The sequence below is a fragment of the Nerophis ophidion genome, linkage group LG16, assembly GCF_033978795.1.
Source record: "Nerophis ophidion isolate RoL-2023_Sa linkage group LG16, RoL_Noph_v1.0, whole genome shotgun sequence".
Classification (NCBI taxonomy): Eukaryota; Metazoa; Chordata; class Actinopteri; order Syngnathiformes; family Syngnathidae; genus Nerophis; species Nerophis ophidion.
This window is the reverse complement of record NC_084626.1, coordinates 26,878,583-26,900,066: the sequence shown is the minus strand read 5'-3', so window position 1 is coordinate 26,900,066 and position 21,484 is coordinate 26,878,583. Positions and strand designations below refer to the sequence as shown.

Sequence of the window (21,484 nt, the reverse complement as noted above, 5' to 3'; positions counted from 1 at the left end):
CTCACAGTTGAAGTGTACCTATGATGAAAATTACAGACCTCTGTCATCATTTTAAGTGGGAGAACTTGCACAATCGGTGGCTGACTAAATACTTTTTTACCCCACTGTATATGTACAGACGCTTGTGGAAATCACACATGAATACCTTAAGAGAAAGAGATTGCAGCTATTTGGGATACAACACTTCTCAGACGGCAAGAGAACTTTCAAATGTCCGGGTCAGCTGTGATTGTAGTTAGGGAAAAACTTTGTCCATTTGTCGAAGGAGAGTCAACGAGAATGTGGGCTACCGTGGATGTGACGAAAAAAAGTAGCGTGTGCTTTGTATTACCTGGCCGTCGAGGGAAGACTAACTACAGAAATCGGCGAATGGTTTTGGACTGGCAAAGCAGACTGTATCAGTTATTGTCCGCCAAGTATGTTGCAGACTCTACGGGTAGGTCCAGAGTATATAAAGTCACCAAAAACGAATGGACAATGAAGGTGAAGGCAAAAGGGTGAGAAGTGTTCTGACCAGATATCTAGATCCTTAGTTTGATGTAAAATGTTTATCACATCTTTTACGTGTCTAACAAAGATTTGATTAATTTATGATGGCTCAGGTGTGATTAACTACAATAGGGCCCCATAATGTATTTCCGTGAGAGCCACCAAACACAACTAAATGCGTGTATTTTTGAAGTAAAAAGTCTATTATTCTTTTTAATAACATTGTTATTCTGAAGCTAACCACTAATAAATAAAATACTCCTTACCATTAATGCGACTTCTTGAACAGGTGCGGTAGGAAAACAGATTAAATTGCATGAGAATGTGTTACATTTTGAACGTTATTTTTAACACTGTGATTATCAGCGGAATTACCGTATTTCCTTGAATTGCCGCCGGGGCACTAAAATAATTTAAAACCTCTTCTCACTCCGGCACTTACCAAAGGCATGCAGTAAAAATTTGAGTGTGATGTAAGGATTCCATCATGAAAAGCACATTTAATAAAAAAAAAAAACGTTATTATGGTCTTACCTTTACTTATAAATACAGCCCATGCCAGCTCCTTCTGATCAAAAGCAACAATAACTTGTTTATAGAAGTCTTCCTTATCTTTCGTCAGTTTTAAAAGTCTCTCTGTCTCGATGGAGATCTTCCTTTATTACCTCCCCCAGCACATATCACGTCACTCATTTCACTTCTTCTGCAGCCGAGTAGTCGCAAGAAGCATCACTAGCGCCCTCTACCACCAGGAGGCGGCAGTCATTTAAAGGCCTACTGAAACCCACTACTACCCACGACGCAGTCAGATAGTTTGTATATCAATGATGAAATATTAACATTGCAACACATGCCAATACGGCCTGTTTACTAAATTACAATTTTAAATTTCCCGGGAGTTTCGTCTTCGAAACGTCGTGTAATGATGACGTGTACGCAAGACGTCACAGGTTTTTAGGAAGTATGAGCGCTACGCACACACACAGCTAAAAGTTGTCTGATTTAACTGCATATTTACACAGTATTCTGGACATCTGTGTTGCTGAATCTTTTGCAATTTTTTCAATTAATAATGGAGAAGTCACAGTAGAAAGATGGAGTTGGGAAGCTTTAGCCTTTAGCCGCACAAACACACTGTGATTCCTTGCTACAGTATATATTGGCGGTATAGCTCGGTTGGTAGAGTGGCCGCGCCAGCAACTTGAGGGTTGCAGGTTCGATTCCCGCTTCCGCCATCCTAGTCACTGCTGTTGTGTCCTTGGGCAAGACACCTTACCCACCTGCTCCCAGTGCCACCCACACCGGTTTAAATGTAACTTAGATATTGGGTTTCACTATGTAAGGTGCTTTGAGCCACTAGAGAAAAGCGCTATATAAATATAATTCACTTCACTTCACTTGTTTAAAATTCCTGGAGGTGAAACTTTCCGATGGATCAGAGCGCGGTCAAGAGAACATGGATCCCGACCACATGTCAACCAGCAGGTTCCGGTGAGAAAATTGTGGTTAAAAAGTCAGTTCTTACCGGAGAAAAGCTGAGCTTGTGCCGTCCATGAAACTGCCGTCGACTTCCCTGAGACATTGGCGTCAACACACCCGTGGACATACACCTCCGACTATCAGGTAATATTAAACTCACTAAAACACTAGCAACACGAAAGAAAGATAAGGGATTTCCCAGAATTTACCTAGTAAATGTGTCTAAAAACATCGGAATCCATCCCAATGCAATCACGTTTTTTTTTTCTTTTCTAGTCCGTCGCTATCAATATCCTCAAACACGAATCTTTCATCCTCGCTCAAATTAATGGGGAAATTGTCGTTTTCCCGGTCCGAATAGCACTTTTTGTTGGAGGCTCCCATTAAAAATAATGTGAGTATGTGAGGAGCCATCAAACATGTGACGTGTTCGTCTGCGACTTCCGGTAGAGGCAGGGCTTTTTTTCTCAGCACCGAAAGTTGCAAACCTTATCGTGGATGTTCTCTACTAAATCCTTTCAGCAAAAAAAATCATAGAATGTACCTGCTATCCCCGTTTGAATAAGAAAATGTCCTTTCAGTAGGCCTTTAATGACTCATATTTGACACACGCTCTCAAGCCGTCGTCTTGCGGGTTCCCAGGACCACCAAGGAAGGACATGGCTTTGACCCGGCGGTGATACTAAGCATGCGCTAATTATTTTGCGACGCGAGTTTGACCCGGCAGTAATTCAAGGCAGGCGCATACTATATGCCCGGCGGCAATTCAAGGATAAACGGTATTCATTATTTATCATGTTAAGCAATGTCAGCAAAGATTTGTCAAAAGAGCCACATATGGCTCTAGAGCCATAGGTTCCCTACCCCTGCCTTAGTGTAAACGGGGCCTCAGTGGTGTGGAGCTGCGAGCCTGACATTGGCAAAGACCTCTACATGTGTGCATGAGCCCAAGATCAACAGTGGAGGAGAAACCACCCGGCGTGCCGACAGACCCATCTCGTGCTGCTGACTTCACACTCCCATACGTAGAAGTGTAAACTTCCATGAACTCCTGGGCACGGGCAAATAGAAAGGAGGTCTTGTGTTTCGTATCCCAGACATTGTCGTTTCCTCTTGGCTCCCGTCCCGGTCTGCCCATAAACCTGCAACCCCTTCATGCAAAAAGCGTGAATGTAATAGCGGGGTCAAAGCCAGGCGCTTTGAAATGAATGCGACTCTTAGAGTTTGGACAGGGTGACATGTCACATCCAGACATGCATCAACATGACCAGGTCTCATCCCTGCATGAGGCTCCCTTATCCCGGTGGACCGCACTCATGTGTTTCTCATCAGGCAAGTCTGTGGTTACCATCATGATTTTGCTCGACTGGAAAAACATTGCTAATATGGTGAGAGCTCAGGGGGGAAAAAAAAAAAAGCTTTTGATGCAGCCACTTTACAAATAACCCTCCCAATGTCATATGGTTTGCATTCATATCCTAATTTATTTCCTCTAAATGTCTATTGAACATTCTGCTGAGGCCAGACTTGGAAGAAAGCTGCCCAGGGAGAGCAGTTTGTGGCAAAGTATATATTTTTTTGTCCAGCTTGCATACTTTAATAAGGAGGTCAGTAATCCAACACAAGCAGACGGAATATGCTCACCTTATCAAGGCGGTCTGATGCATTGCATAAACTAAAATTTCAAGAAAAAGAAACAAAAAGTCTCATTTTAAAAGTGTAACTGCACATTTTTGAGAATGTTGCCTATTGTTCACAATCATAGTGGACAATAAGACAATGTTTTAAATTCCTTTGCGGTCTAACTTGTAAAAATCGGCTCGTTCTAGGTCAGGGGTGTCAAACTCAAATACAGAGTGGGCCAAAATTTTAAACTGAACAAAGCCGCGGGCCAAGGTTGAACAAATTAACCTTTTAATAGGGACCCAAACAAGTTTTGCATTGAATATTGAACAAGCGAGACTTATATAACTTTATAGTGACATGCAAAATCGAGTTTCAAATAATACTAATAATTTAGAAATAGCTATGGCATATCAAATCGAATTTAAATAGAAATTAAATGCCTCTTTTCTATTTGCAGCCTTCTCAGGTAAATATCAAAATAAAATTTTCCCACGGGCTAATAATACATTTTTATATTGTAGTGTCCAGGAAGAGGTAGTGCTGCAAGGGGTTCTGCGTATTTGTTCTGTTGTGTTACAGTGCGGATGTTCTCCCGAAATTTGCTTGTCATTCTCGTTTAGTGTTGGTTCACAGTGTGGCGCATATTTGTAACAGTCTTAAAGTTGCTTATAAGGCCACCCTCAGTGTGACCTGTATGGCTGTTGACCAAGCTTGCATTGCATTAGCGTGTGTGTAAAAGTCACATATATCATGTGACTAGGCCGGCACGCTGTTTCTACGTAGAAAAAGCGGACGTGACGAAAGGTTTTAGAGGACGCTTGAGGCAGTGCCTTTAAGGCATGCCCCCAATATTGTTGTCCTTTGGGAATCGGGAGAAATTTGGGAGAATGGTTGCCCGTGGTGATTTTCGGGAGGGGCACTGAAATTTGGGAGTCTCCTTGGAAAATGCTAGCAAATATGAGTATTAGCAGTGAATGCGGTGTTACAGAGACACCGCCGCTGTATAATACCGGCGGGCCAGCTCTAATGTTAATTTGATATTGCCTCAAGGGCCAAATGAAAATACACGTCGGGCCAAATTTGGCCCGCGGGCCAGAGTTTGACACCCATGTTTTAGGTGGCTAGCAATGCAGCTAATGGGAGCAATCAATTCTACCTCTAAATCACTTGAAATATGTATTAAAAAAACGTCAACAATACTTAAAGGCCTACTGAAACCCACTACCGACCACGCAGTCTGTTTATATATTAATGATGAAATATTAACATTGCAACACATGCCAATACGTCCGGTTTAGTTTACTAAATTGCAATTTTAAATTTCACGCAAAGTATCCTGTTAAAAACGTTGCGGTATGATGACGTGTGCACGTGACGTCAAGGACTGTAGCCCCAATCCCAGCTATAAGTCGTCTGCTTGAATCGCATAATTCCACAGTATTCCGGACATCTGTGTTGCTGAATCTTTTGCCATTTGTTCAATTAATAATGGAGACGTCAAAGAAGAAAGATGTAGGTGGGAAGCGGAGCATTGCGGCTGCCTTTAGCAACACAAACACAGCCGGTGTTTCCTTGTTTACATTCCCGAAAGATGACGTGACGCTTTACTATGGAACAGAGCGGTCAAGCGAACATGGTTCCCTACCACGTCAACTGGCAGGTTTCGGTGAGAAAATTGTGGTAATAAGTCGGCCCTTACCGTAGACATGAGCAGAGAGCTTGCGTCGTTCCTCGCGCACCTCTCAAAGAGGCAACTGCGGGCTCTTTTGCCTCCTCCGACCGGTCGCCCCCGAATGTGGGATGCTTCCACTTGGAGGAGGGAAAAAAAAAAATCTCAGCCCGGCCCCAATGACTGCCTTCGCTTCGCTTCGCCTCGTCAAGGTGGCCACCACACCCGTGGCCACACCCCTCCAATTTTCAGGTACCATATAATCTCACTAAAACACTAGTAACGCAATAAGCAGATAAGGGATTTTCCAGAATTATCCGAGTAAATGTGTCTAATAACATCTGGATCGCTCCCACTAACCTCGTCTTTTTTTTGTTGTTTAGTTTTTCTAGTCCTTCACTCTCACTATCCTCATCCACGAATCTTTCACCCTCGCTCAAATTAATGGGGAAATTGTCGCTTTCTCGGTGCGAATCGCTCTCGCTGCTGGTGGCCCTGATTGTAAACAATGTGAGGATGTGAGGAGCTCTACAACCCGTGACGTCACACATACATCGTCTGCTACTTCCGGTACAGGCAAGGCTTTTTTATTAATGACCAAAAGTTGTGAACTTTATCGTCGATGTTCTCTACTAAATCTTTTCAACAAAAATATGGCAATATCGCGAAATGATCAAGTATGACACATAGAATGGACCTGCTATCCCCGTTTAAATAATATCTCATTTTAGTAGGCCTTTAATTTATGTTCCGTAACCTGTGTAATAACCAAGCTGTTTGTTTACGGAAGTGAGCTGCTATGGAAATGTTAATAAATGCGCTGAAGAAATGAGTTCCGGCAATGCTTAAAATGACCAAAGGAGGGTAAATATTGAACATATTACATATTGTTATAAACTAGTCTGTTACTACATTATATATATACTTGGAGCGTGTACATGAGTTGATGAAGGGTTTTGAAATTGTTTCAGAGGACTTTGAAGGTTACAGTGGTGATTATCTCCCATTAACCGCATTTTGCAAACGTTTTTTTTAATCCTTTTTAAAATCCCTCCAGGCTCCCCAAAAAATACATGTGTGTTCTTGTTTCTCATGATTGTGAACAGTGAGCAAACTTTAAAAAAAATGTGCAGTTCCCCTTTTAGCAACCATTTCTTGTTTTTATTCTGAAAAGAGAAACTCTTATCGAGCAACTTGAGAAAACTAATCTTTTATTAAGAAAATATGTCTCATATAACTTTCTAAATTAAAGAAAAGACTCAGAAAAAAATGTATGTATGACTAACATTTATTTTAAGGAAAAATATGGACATGAATATTGAAGGATGCGATTTTATAACCAAATAAGAATATTCCTACATCTAGAATATGTAATAACGTTTCACTTAAATAGACTCATGAAAATACATTTCATCTCAATGTAAGACTAATAAGAACATTTGGCTTCAACTTACCCTCTATTCAGAACATTTTACTTAAATCTAGCAATATAATAACTACTTTCTTGAACAACTACCCATCCATCCATCCATTTCCTACCGCTTGTCCCTTACGGGGTCGACAACTACCTGATAACAATTTTTTTAAATCATTATGTTCCTAATTTTTTTTTTTTTTTTTTTAATGCTTGAAGTAAAAAAAATGTGTCTCATTTTAAGATAAATTGGGTTTGTTTTCATGTATGACGGTTTTTGCAGTGGGCAACAATAAAATAAAGACTGGGTTGGGTTGCGAGAGAAAAGAATAGAACAGAATCACTTTGTCATTGTATTTCTCATGGTTAACACAATTAAGTGCCATCCTTCAGTTTAGTACAAACGAAACCAAAAACTAAAATTAATAAAAATCAAATATCAGTAATCCTAAATTATTGGGCCTTCATTTAACCGTAGTCTTGCTTATTAAATCCCAGTTACACACATATTACAATATTTGCTGAAGGATAAGTACTTTCAAAAGTTGTCTTGGTTGCACAATTATTTTACTTTATTTCAATATCTTACTTAAGCAAGCCGATAACATTAACAAGTAGCTCTAAAAAAACGCTCCAGGGGAGGGGGGAAGGCTATATGGGTGTGTATATATATATATATATATATATATATATATATATATATATATATATATATATACATACATATACATATACATATATATACATATACAGGTATGTGTGTGTGTGTGTGCATGTGTATATATATATATACACACACACACACACACACAGGTATGGGTGTGTGTGTGTGTATGTATATATATATATATATATATATATATATACACATACACACACACACACATATAGATGTATATATATACATACATATATATAGACACACATAAATATACAGTATATATATATATGTATGTGTGTGTGTGTGTGCATGTGTATATATATATACACACACACACACACACACTCAGGTATGGGTGTGTGTGTGTATGTATATATATATATATAAATATATATATACACACATATACACACACACACATATAGATGTATATATATACATACATATATATAGACACACATAAATATACAGTATATATATATATACACACACACAAACACACATATATATATATATATATACACATACACACATAAATATATACACATATATACACACATACAGTATATATACACATATATACACACACACACATATATATATATGTATATACACACACACACACACACACACACACACACACACACATTACTTCTCATTGTAAGCAAACATGGCGTAACATTGTGCGAGCTATTTGCACCAAATGTTCTACAAACATTACGGCAAGGAAAGAGAAAACATCGAGCTTCAACACATCAAACCTTATTAGCCCATTGAAAGACTAGCATTGCTGTGGCGGTGGTTTGAAAGCCTACAAAGACGTCTGTGCTACTGAAGAAGCACCCACGTGGCTATGAGGTTTTTTTTCCTTGGCCTCAGCCTGGAACCCCTCTCCAGGGGACCAGGGTTTTTTTTTCTCTCTCAAATCTTGAATCTTAATTTTCCCTTTGGGATTATTAAAGTATTTCTGATTCTGATATATGCGAGTGTAACCTGAATTCTGCATTCGACTGGAAGCTGACAAGTCGAATGGACAAGTCTAGTACTCGCCACCAGCATGCATTTGCTTCCTTTACTTGCAACCACCAATGCAAAGTTTCCCAGCTGCCGCAAACACGTCGGACATATTTTCCTTATTGACCTTTCGCAGGGTGCATTTAATCACTGCAGCTATACGGTATAAAAGCTTCCAGGAAGCGGCGTGCGTGTGTTTTTTGTTTCACTTCACTGATGTTACGGATACACAGCCAGTGGGCGGCTGAGGCGGTAGGTTTAAATAACTCTTGGCGCAAAAAGAGCACATAACTATCAGCAGGTCTGTAAATAGTGGGCGTGCGTTGTTAACGTGTCACATACCATCAGTGGGAAATATGCTCAGTGCGCTCACACACACGCACACACACACACACACACATATGTGAGACCCCGGGCAGTAAGTGCGTCACAATATGTTGTATACATAAAAAAGCAACAAAGAGGACATACTTACAGGCAGGAAAATATGTTCCAGGCAGAATATTCATGCCGATCTCTCCAGGTTCCACCCAACGCATTTGAGTCCTACACAGTGGAGTTCTGTATTTACCTTGAGATAAGAGGCAGAAAGGCTATAATCACTGATTGAAATGTAAATGTGTGGAAGCTAACTCAAGTATTAGCAATGGTGGGCACTCAGAAGCCGGCTATGAATTACAAAACCCGCCGGCAAATTTTTCCTCATCGGCCATTATGTAAATGGAGGTATAAGTGACTGGTTGTGTTTGAAACAAAAATCGATGCAGGAGGTGATAAGTGAGAGTGGTTGACAGAAGGGTTGTGGATGTTTTATATTCAGGGCTGATAATTTGATCATGCAAAGTATATTCATTACACAAAGGCCCCGGTATGCTAATAATGGAAGTTCATATTTACCGTGGTTTTGTTGCAGTTTGTTGTGCTTTATGAAGTAAAAGCTTAAATTAAAAATGTACAGTAGGGCAAAAAAGTATTTAGTCAGCCACCGATTGTGCAAGTTCTCCCACTTAAAATGATGACAGAGGTCTGTAATTTTCATCATAGGTACACTTCAACTGTGAGAGACAGAATGTGAAAAAAAAAATCCAGGAATTCACATTGTAGGAATTTTTAAGAATTTATTTGTAAATAATGGTGGAAAATAAGTATTTTGTCACTTCAAACAAGGAAGATCTCTGGCTCTCACAGACCTGTAACTTCTTCTTTAAGAAGCTCTTCTGTCCTCCACTCGCTACCTATATTAATAGAACCTGTTTGAACTCGTTATCTGTATAAAAGACACCTGTCCACAGCCTCAAACAGTCAGACTCCAAACTCCACTATGGCCAAGACCAAAGAGCTGTCGAAGGACACCAGGAAAAGAATTGTAGACCTGCACCAGACTGGTAAGAGTGAATCTACAATAGGCAAGCAGCTTGGTCTGAAAAAATCAACTGTAGGAGCAATTATCAGAAAATGGAAGACATACAAGACCACTGATAATCTCCTTCGATCTGGGACTTCACGCAAGATCTCATCCCGTGGGGTCATAATGATCATGAGAACGGTGAGCAAAAATCCCACAACCACATGGGGGCACCTGGTGAATGACCTGCAGAGAGCTAGGACCAAAGTAACAAAGGTTACCATCAGTAACACACTACGCCGACAGGGAATCAAATCCTGCAGTGCTAGACGTGTCCCCCTGCTTTAGCCAGTGCATGTCCAGGCCCGTCTGAAGTTTGCCAAAGAGCACATGGGAGAATGTCATGTGGTCAGATAAAACCAAAATATAATTTTTTGGTATAAACTTGTCGTGTTTGGAGGAAGAAGAACACTGAGTTGCATCCCAAGAACACCATACCTACAGTGAAGCATGGGGGTGGAAACATCATGCTTTAAAATTCCTGGATTTTTTTTTTCCACATTCTGTCTCTCACAGTTGAAGTGTATCTATGATGAAAATTACAGACCTCTGTCATCATTTTAAGTGGGAGAACTTGCACAATCTGTGGCTGACTAAATACTTTTTTGCCCCACTGTATATAATAATAATATAAAAGTATAGCTCAAAGGACATTCAGCACACATCCATCCATCCATTTTCATTGTCCAACACACACTTTTTTTTTTTTTAACGTCAGCTTGTCATCATCGTGTTTTGTTGACTGGATGTTGTGAATGTGCTTTTGCCGAGAACGTACTGGAACGATTCTAACGGCCACCTGAAATAACATCAAAGTGGACTCCTGCTTGACAGTTTTATCGTTACTTTTTCCTCCCTTGTTTAGAAAAGCAGCAGCCTTGACAAAAGAACTGGAGGGGCTAATCGGTGCGGACTGGCCCAGTGTGTACCCAGCCCAGTTCCCTGTCTGTAAACAATAGGGGTGCGGATTAGTTTGGAAACAATGTGTTTATTTAAAAAAGGAGAAAAAAAAAAAAGGCCACTTCCTGTATGCACTCAGCAAGTCTCCCATTAATTTTATTGGCGACAGGTTGGTTTTGAAAAATCATTGTTTAGAAGGGGAAAAAACACAAAACACACCATGCACAAATGGATGATTTGCATCTGGGCTCAGTTCCGGTGTGATAGGGCATTGGCTTGCGTTTTTTAATCACTTGCAGGGGATTGAAAACAACATATTGTTGAGACTGCTTTAATATGCTCACCGCTGCACATCTTTGTGTTTTATTTATCCTTTTAAAATTAAGCCATTTTCTGCTTAGTCTTAAGTGCCACGAGCAGTCTGCGCAAAGTGCCTTGAGGGGCCCAGATTGAGCTGAAAGCTGCATGTAGCCGCTAGCCATGCCCGCTAACCGTAGTTGCCCAAAGCCACATCCTGTCTGAAAGGGAAAAATGTGCACATTTTTCTTCTTGGGGGCGAAACAAATGCATTTAATTTTTGTGGGTACGTTCACACTTTGGTTCATTATTGTCCGTTTATAGACTACAGTCTATTTGCTTTGATGGTACAGTTCGTTTTGGGCAGGAGTGAACATAGTCCAGTACCAATAGGACAGGACCAAACAGGGGCACTAAAAACGCCTGAGACAATTATTGGCGTGAACGCCTACTGGAACAGAACACAGAGTATAAAAAAAATAATAATCCACATATACAGTGGGGCAAAAAAGTATTTAGTCAGCCACCGATTGTGCAAGTTCTCCCACTTAAAATGATGACAGAGATCTGTAATTTTCATCATAGGTACACTTCAACTGTGAGAGACAGAATGTGAAAGAAAAATCCAGGAATTCACATGGTAGGAATTTTGAAGAATTTATTTGTAAATTATGGTGGAAAATAAGTATTTGGTCAACCATTCAAAGCTCTCACTGATGGAAGGAGGTTTTGGCTCAAAATCTCACGATACATGGCCCCATTCATTCTTTCCTTAACACGGATCAATCGTCCTGTCCCCTTAGCAGAAAAACAGCCCCAAAGCATGATGTTTCCACCCCCATGCTTCACAGTAGGTGTGGTGTTCTTGGGATGCAACTCAGTATTCTTCTTCCTCCAAACACGACGAGTTGAGTTTATACCAAAAAGTTCTATTTTGGTTTCATCTGACCACATGACATTCTCCCAATCCTCTGCTGTATCATCCATGTATCCATTTTGGTATAAACTCAACTCGTCGTGTTTGGAGGAAGAAGAATACTGAGTTGCATCCCAAGAACACCACACCTACTGTGAAGCATGGAGGTGGAAACATCATGCTTTGGGGCTGTTTTTCTGCTAAGGGGACAGGACGATTGATCCGTGTTAAGGAAAGAATGAATGGGGCCATGTATCGTGAGATTTGGAGCCAAAACCTCCTTCCATCAGTGAGAGCTTTGAATGGTTGACCAAATACTTATTTTCCACCATAATTTACAAAAAAAATCTTTAAAATTCTACCCTCTATTTAAAAAATGTTTTCCACATTCTGTCTCTCACAGTTGAAGTGTACCTATGATGAAAATTACAGACCTCCGTCATCATTTTAAGTGGGAGAACTTGCACAATCGGTGGCTGACTAAATACTTTTTTGCCCCACTGTATATATATATATGTACCGTATATATAAATGTGTGTGTTAAAGTAAAGTACCAAAGACTGTCTCACACACACTAGGTGTGGTGAAATTTGTCCTCTGCATTTGACCCATCCCCTTGATCACCCCCTGGGAGGTGAGGGGAGCAGTGGGCAGCAGTGGTAGCTGCGCCCGGAAATCATTTTTGGTGATCCTAAATCCCAATTCCAACCCTTAATGCTGGGAGGTAGAATAGAATAGAATACAATAAAATAGAAAGTACTTTATTGATCCCAGGGGGAAATTCAGCACCACAGTTCGCTCACAATAGAGCAGTGGTTCTCAAATGGTGGTACGTGTACCCCTGGGGGTACTTGAAGGTATGCCAAGGGGAACGTGAGATTTTTTTTTAAATATTCTAAAAATAGCCACAGTTAAAAAATCCTTTATAAATATATTTATTGAATAATACTTCAACAAAATATGAATGTAAGTTCATAAACTGTGGAAAAAAAATACAACAATGCAATATTCAGTGTTGACAGCTTGATTTTTTGTGGACATGTTCCATAAATATTGATGTTAAAGATGTATTTTTGGTGAAGAAATGTTTACAATTAAGTTGATGAATCCAGATGGATCTCTATTACAATCCCCAAAGAGGGCTCTTTAAGTTGATGATTACTTCTATGTGTAGAAATCTTTATTTATAATTGAATCACTTGTTTATTTTTTAAAAATCCATCCATCCGTTTTTTACCGCTTATTCCCTTTGGGGTGACGGGGGGCGCTGGTGCCTATCTCAGCTACAATCAGACGGAAGGCATTACACCCTGGACAAGTCGCCATCTCATCGCAGTATTTTTCAACAAGTTTTTAGTTATTTTTATATCTTTTTTTTTTCCAAGTAGTTCAAGAAAGACCACTACAAATGAGCAATATGTTGCACTGTTATACAATTTAATAAATCAGAAACTGATGACATAGTGCTGTATTTTACTTCTTTATCTCTTTTATTCAACCCAAAATGCTTTGCCCTGATTAGGGGGTACTTGAATTAAAAAAATGTTCACAGGGGGTACATCACTGAAAAAACGTTGAGAACCACTGCAATAGACAATAATAATAATAATAAATAATATAATATACATCATATATATATATATATATATATATATATATATATATAATAATATATATATATTCTACATTTATGTGCAGTAAAGAAGGAACATATGCATTATACAGTCAGATGGCTGTCGGTATGAAGGGCTTCCTGTGTCGTTTGGGAGTCTGAGCCTTCCACTGAATGTGCTCATTCTCAAAGTCCGTGAGTAGTGGGTGTGAGGTGGAAGTGGGTCCCATTTTTATAGTCTTTGGTATGACTCGGCCAGAATTTGAACTCCCGACCTACCGATCTCAGGGCGGACACTCGAAGCACTAGGCCATCGGTTCACAAAAGGGGATAAGCATACTCCTGGGGGTACTTGAAGGTATGCCAAGGGGTACGTGAGATTTTTAAAAAAATATTCTTAAAAAAGCAACGATTAAAAAATCCTTTATAAATATATACTTCAACAAAATATGAATTCAAAAACTGTGAAAAGAAATGCAACAATGCAATATTCAGTGTTGACAGCTAGATTTTTTCGTGGACATGTTCCATAAATATTGATGCTAAAGATTTTTATTTTTTTTTGTGAAGAAATGTTTAGAATTAAGTTCATGAATCCAGATGGATCTCTATTACAATCCCCAAAGAGAGCACCTTAAGTTGATGATTACTTCTTTGTGTAGAAATCTTTATTTATAATTTTAGTTATTTTTATATATTTTTTCCAAATAGTTCAAGAAAGACCACAACAAATGAGCAACATTTTGCACTGTTATACAATTTAATGAATCAGAAACTGATGACATAGTGCTGTATTTTACTTCTTTATCTCTTTTATTCAACCAAAAATGCTTTGCTCTGATTAGGGGGTACTTGACTTAAAAAAATGTTAACAGGGGGTACATCACTGAAAAAAAGTTGAGAACCACTGCACTAGGCCACTGAGTAGTAGTATGTGGGTGTGTGTGTGTATATATATATATATATATATATATATATATATATATATATATATATATATATATATATATATATATATATATATATATATATATATATATATATATATATATATATATATATATATATATATATATATATATATATATACACACACACACACACATATACACATATATATACACACATATGATCCGCCTCCGCTTGGGATGTTTTCCTTTCCTGCTGGCTCCGCTGTGAATGGGACTCTCGCTGCTGTGTTGGATCCGCTTCGGACTGGACTCTCGCGGCTGTGTTGGATCCATTATGGATTGAACTTTCACAGTATCATGTTAGACCCGCTCGACATCCATTGCTTTCCTCCTCTCCAAGGTTCTCATAGTCATTATTGTCACCGACGTCCCACTGGGTGTGAGTTTTCCTTGCCCTTATGTGGGCCTACCGAGGATGTTGTAGTGGTTTGTGCAGCCCTTTGAGACACTAGTGATTTAGGGCTATATAAGTAAACATTGATTGATTGATTGATTGATTAATATACACACATATATATATATATATATATATATATATATATATATATATAGAGAGAGAGAGAGAGAGAGAGATTGCACGGTACAGATACAATTGACCACTAAATGGTAACATCCAAATAAGCCTTTGAACTTGCTTAAGTCCACGTTAATCAATTCATGGTAATGGTACACATACATGCATAGATATGGCTCTGATTTAAAAAATTCGGAATTGCACTGTTCACATTGGTATGAAAAAATCCCAAACGGGTAAAATCGGAATTGACCTGTAGTGTGAACAAGGCCTTCATCTACCTCATAAATCCTTGCTGTTCTCTCTCTTAGTCCCGACATACACAGAAACTACCCGCCGATCCGGTGCCAACTTTGCGAAACCTACCCGCTTTCCAGCTCCGAAACAAACAAAACCCCCCGCGGACCGTCACGCCAAAACCATTTAGTGATACCGAGTAGCCCGCAGTGGAGTTTATGAGTTCATTTCTAAGAGTGACAGATATGAGGGGGGATGAAAAGGCATTAAGAATAAGCGGCGCAACCTTGGCCCGTGCAGGCGTGCGCTGCCAGGCCAGGGAGTAACAGGTAAACTCGGGGGAGGGCGCTTAAGCCCTCGTTAGGCATGTAAATCCCACCCTTTACAGGCACAGCTCCCCAGTAGATCCCTGTCAATTTCCTGCAGCTGCGCCGGGGTGGATTTACATGAATACACTCTATCACTGGCGCTTAGCATCCTGTATCATACTTTCACTCACTTTTGGGTGGTTTATGAAATGACTTTCTTCTTTACGTCGGGGGGGAAAAAAAAGGTGTTACTTACAAGTCGCTTTTGTACCGCCAACAGGCCGGGTTTGTCCGCGTACAAGAAGGTTGGCGGGCTGTTTCCCCGATAAGCCGGCGCAACCTATCAACCCCGGCGAGGAGATAGCGTCGCCGTGTTTCTGTCAGGCTTTATCATCAGCTGGAGTGAAACTAAACCGCTGCTAAGCGAGAGTAGAGGGACCATTTGCCTGGATTACAGGCGTCAACTTTAATTTCAAAGACCAGTGGTGTATCCAGGGAAGGTGCAGGCTTCGCTTGCCACAGATTGGCAGCAGGCCGCTGATAAGGGCCCGGTAGCGCTGTTTGCATTCGCGGCGGGGGCCAATTGATCTCCGAGCTGCTTGTTCGTTTCATCAAACACAATGAGAGCAGCGCTCATGCGGCAGACACGCCACATCCTGTGCCAAGATGGCGAAGGGTAAACAGGGAAAGTTATTTCATAGGAGCCACGAGAGTAATAAGACAAAGAACAAGAGAACAATGCACTTCAATTACAGTGGAGTAAAAAAGTATTTAGTCAGCCACCGATTGTGCAAGTTCTCCCACTTAAAATGATGACAGAGGTCTGTAATTTTCATCATAGGTACACTTCAACTGTGAGAGACAGAATCTGAAAAAAAAAATCCAGGAATTTTAAAGAATTTATTTGTAAATTATGGTGGAAAATAAGTATTTGGTCAACCATTCAAAGCTCTCACTGATGGAAGGAGGTTTTGGCTCAAAATCTCACGATACATGGCCCCATTCATTCTTTCCTTAACACGGATCAATCGTCCTGTCCCCTTAGCAGAAAAACAGCCCCAAAGCATGATGTTTCCACCCCCATGCTTCACAGTAGGTGTGGTGTTCTTGGGATGCAACTCAGTATTCTTCTTCCTCCAAACACGACAAATTGAGTTTACACCAAAATGGATACATGGATGATAAAGCAGAGGATTGGGAGAATGTCATGTGGTCAGATGAAACCAAAATAGAACTTTTTGGTATAAACTCAACTCGTCGTGTTTGGAGGAAGAAGAATACTGAGTTGCATCCCAAGAACACCATACCTACTGTGAAGCATGGGCGGTGGAAACATCATGCTATGTACAGTAGATGGCAGTATTGTCCTGTTTATGAGGGTCACAACATTGCTGAGCCACGCCCCCTCCAGCTCCGCCTGAATTTCAGGAGATTTTCGGGAGAAAATTTGTCCCGGGGGGCTTCACGGTGGCAGAGGGGTTAGTGCGTCTGCCTCACAATACGAAGGTCCTGCAGTCCTGGGTTCAAATCCAGGCTCGGGATCTTTCTATGTGGAGTTTGCATGTTCTCCCCGTGAATGCGTGGGTTCCCTCCGGGGACTCCGGCTTCCTCCCACCTTCAAAGACATGCACCTGGGGATAGGTTGATTGGCAACACTAAATTGGCCCTAGTGTTTGAATGTGAGTGTGAATGTTGTCTGTCTATCTGTGTTGGCCCCGCGATGAGAAGGCGACTTATCCAGGGTGTACAGCGCCTTCTGCCCAATTGTAGCTGAGATAGGCGCCAGCCCCCCGCCCCTTGTTTTTTCAAACCAATTGTGAGATTTTATGAAGCATAATCGCAACATGAGGGCCCTCTTGTTTCATTACGTGTTATTATTTGGAAAAAAAACATTTCAAAAAGCCTCTGTCACATGGGAACAAATATCATTTACAAACCACTAATGACTTGCAAACCCTCCTCTAGCCTCCGGTGCAAAAAATGACGCCTTCTCCCAGCGTGTGCTCTGCTCGCCTCTCGACGGCGACGTGCGGTGGGACGCCACTCGCTTCACAATCAAACAGAATGAACAGCAAGACCCTTTTCACTTTCTGCTAGTGCGGCGACGCATTAATTCGCGAAAAATCAAATTGTAGGAACCTGTCATTACCGTGTCCTTCTAATGGGTTTTTTTTTTTAGGTGTGTGTTTGTTACAAAAATTCAAATGAGACACTAAAATATGTGCATATCCTCTGCAGAGATGGATTAGCTTTTCCGTATTAATAATAGAGCGGGTTTTAATATTATTACACTTTGCATCTTCCTGGTGGATCAAACTCACCTCACTGCTGGACTACTAATGAGCATCAATAAAACATTCTCCTAATGTCACAAAGACATTCGCCGAGCCGCGCGCTCTAATTGTACACATACGGGCGTTGTCATTAGTTCAGCGTGGCGTGAAGGCCTCGCCGTGCAACATGCAAGCGCTTACAGAGGTGGCCTGATGTGGCTTGACAGTTGGCGCATCAACCCGCCGCTTCATTAATGTTAATCACCCCTCTACTTCCAATCGCCAAATCGCCGCACCTTTATGCAAATATGGCGAGCGTTTTACTCTTTAATGAAAGGCCTGCTTTGTTTTGCAGCGCCATACTTGCAAACCCTCCCGGATTTTCCGGGAGACTCACGAAATTCAGCGCCTCTCCCGAAAACCTCCTGGGACAAATGTTTTCACGAAAATCTCCCGAAATCCAGGCGGAGCTGGAGGCCACACCCCCTCCAACTCCATGCGGATTTGAGTGAGGAAAGCCTGTTTTCACCTCCGTTTTCCCACAATATAAACAACGTGTCTGCCCAATGACGTTATAACTGCAGAGTTATAACGAGTTCTTGGTTTCTCATGTGGGTTTATTGTTAGGCAGTTTTATTAACGTCCTCCCAGCGCAGTAACAACACACAACAACAGCAGTCACGTTTTCGTCTACCGTAAAGCAGTTTGTCTGCCGTAAACAGCAATGTTGTGACACTCTTAAACAGGACAATACTGCCATCTACTGTACATGCACCACAACACCTCCAGGCATCTCTCCCTAGCATGGCCCAAAAACGCCATGCTAGGGAGAGATGGAAGCTTCCAGACTCTAGTGTATTTGATGAAAGCACTTTTGTGTGTGCCACACAGCAATGCATCATCAGAGAGGGTGTTCAGCAGGGTTAGAAACATACTGACAGAGAATAGAACAAGGATAGGCAATTCAACCCTTAACTCAACAATGAGTAGATGAGTGTTATGTGTGTGTATATGTGTAAATAAATGAACACTGAAATTCAAGTATTTCTTTTATTTATTTATATATAAATAAATATATATAAATATAATTCACAATATATGTGGGAAAAATCACAAGACTACTTCATCTCTACAGAACTGTTTCATGAGGGGTTCCCTCAATCGTCAAGTAGTCTTGTGATTTTTCCCACACATACAGTACATATTGCGCTCTACCACGGTAACAAGCACTATTCTCTGGATAATCCAATTAAGACACACACACACGTGTGTGTATATATATATATATATATATATATATATATATATATATATATATATATATATATATATATATATATATATATACATACATACATACATACATACATACATACATACATACATACATACATATATACATATATATATACGTATATATAAAAATATATATATATATATATATGAAATACTTGACTTGGTGAATGCTATCTGTAAATATACTCCTCCCCTCTTAACCACGCCCCCAACAAAATTTAATAATTTATAATACATAGGTTTCTGAAATAAACTATCAATAAAATAAAGTCCAAATGAAAATACAGCTTCACCACTTTGGTCATAATTTCTGCACTTGAGAAACTTCTCTACTACTTGAGCTCCAGACTTCTTCTGTCTGTTTGAGATTGTCATTACTGCCACAGGTGGTGGAAAAGTGTATTACAACGGCATACCGATGCGACCCGTACGGACCACAGCTGAGAAACAGATATTTGGCCTTGGCCCTGTGGTTAAGCTTTATGCTGAACCCTTGGAATCAAACTGGGATCCACATTTGCTCAATTGCATTGGCTGGCATTCTGGACTCGACCACATCTTTCTGTCATCACACCCGACTCAAAGTCTGCAAGCAGGACACAAAATTGCATCAAATTCTAGTCATGGCTTCATGTAAAAGTTTCTCTTATTTGAGACGGAATGATTATTCCTTTTTTTTTTTTTTTTTTTTAAGTCTCACATGTCTCTAATGAGAAACCGAGCAGAGGGAGCCAGCCTCCTTTATTGCCGACAGTTAATGCAAATTGTAACTAGTTAAGCACCGCAAAATAATATGACACCATTGTCTGGAGCAGATTGGTATCATAATGTTAGCAAGAGCAAATAATCATATTTCCTGGGTGATACAATTACATTATTTGTTCGCCTTGTATCATACACCAATAAAAGCAAACATCATATTAGGATTCATGGCACTTTTGGCATTATGTTATCAATATGTGGAAATAAGTGTCTGCCTAGAGATTAAATTACATTATTGTGTATCTTTTTCACGCCTAATAAATAATGATGGATGGCTCTTATTTTCATCACCACCTGCAACCATTTTGTCTTCTTTCCGCTGCAAGTTATAAATGAGAGGAAGAATAAAGAAATAAAGAAGTGGGAAAGCAGGAGTGATGCAACACTAAAACTTTCGGTGGCTGATCACGGCAAACACACACACGGCGGGCAGACACCCTTAAAGTCAACACGCTCCTGTTTAGTAGTTGATTTATATGTCGGCAAACACAAACACTCGGTTAAAAAACAAGCGGCCTCGCCGGGATGGTGCGTCACATTTGGAACTAAACATTAAAAGGTAAATAATACTTTTTGAGGACTCCCAGCTTAAAACTATAGTAACCAACATTTTAACAGTATAGATGTACCTGCTACTGTTAATGTTGTTTTTCAACAAAATATATTATATACAAATATCAATCAATCAATCAATCAATGTTTACTTATATAGCCCTAAATCACTAGTGTCTCAAAGGGCTGCACAAACCACCACGACATCCTCGGTAGGCCCACATAAGGGCAAGGAAAACTCACACCCAGTGGGACGTCGGTGACAATGATGACTATGTATATATATAATATAACTATAAATATAACAATATTAGCATCAAAAAGCTAGTAGATACTATTATTACCTTGATATTTTTTTTGATATCATAAAATCTTTCGGGTTTTTTTAATTCATATTTATAAACTCAGGAAATATGTCCCTTGACACATGAGGACTTTGAATATGTCCAATGTATGATCCTGTAACGACTTGGTATCGGTTTGATACCCAAATTTTTGGTATCATCCATAACTAATGTTAAGTATCCAAACAGAAGAATAAGTCAATCAATCAATCAATGTTTACTTATATAGCCCTAAATCACTAGTGTCTCAAAGGGCTGCACAAACCACTACGACATCCTCGGTAGGCCCACATAAGGGCAAGGAAAACTCACACCCAGTGGGACATCGGTGCCAATAATGACCCAGTGGGACGTCGGTGACAATGATGACTATGTATATATATAATATAACTATAAATATAACAATATTAGCATCAAAAAGCTAGTAGATACTATTATTACCTTGATATTTTTTTTGATATCATAAAATCTTTCGGGTTTTTTTAATTCATATTTATAAACTCAGGAAATATGTCCCTTGACACATGAGGACTTTGAATATGTCCAATGTATGATCCTGTAACGACTTGGTATCGGTTTGATACCCAAATTTTTGGTATCATCCATAACTAATGTTAAGTATCCAAACAGAAGAATAAGTGATTATTACATTTTAACATAAGTGTAGATAGAACATTTTAAAAGACAAAGTAAACAGATATAAACAGTAAATGAAAAACTAGATTAATAATTATTTTCTACCACT

At 39.8% G+C, this 21,484-nt stretch overlaps 1 long non-coding RNA gene across 1 annotated transcript in view; it reads right to left on the bottom strand.

Moving 5' to 3' along the window:
• LOC133535674 (uncharacterized) overlaps window positions 1-21,484 on the bottom strand; it is a 104,624-nt gene that overhangs the window by 66,593 nt on the left and 16,547 nt on the right. Inside the window, exon 4 of the long non-coding RNA XR_009802287.1 lies at window positions 8,828-8,923. This is a non-coding gene — a long non-coding RNA (uncharacterized LOC133535674). The remainder of the gene's footprint in view (window positions 1-8,827; window positions 8,924-21,484) is intronic.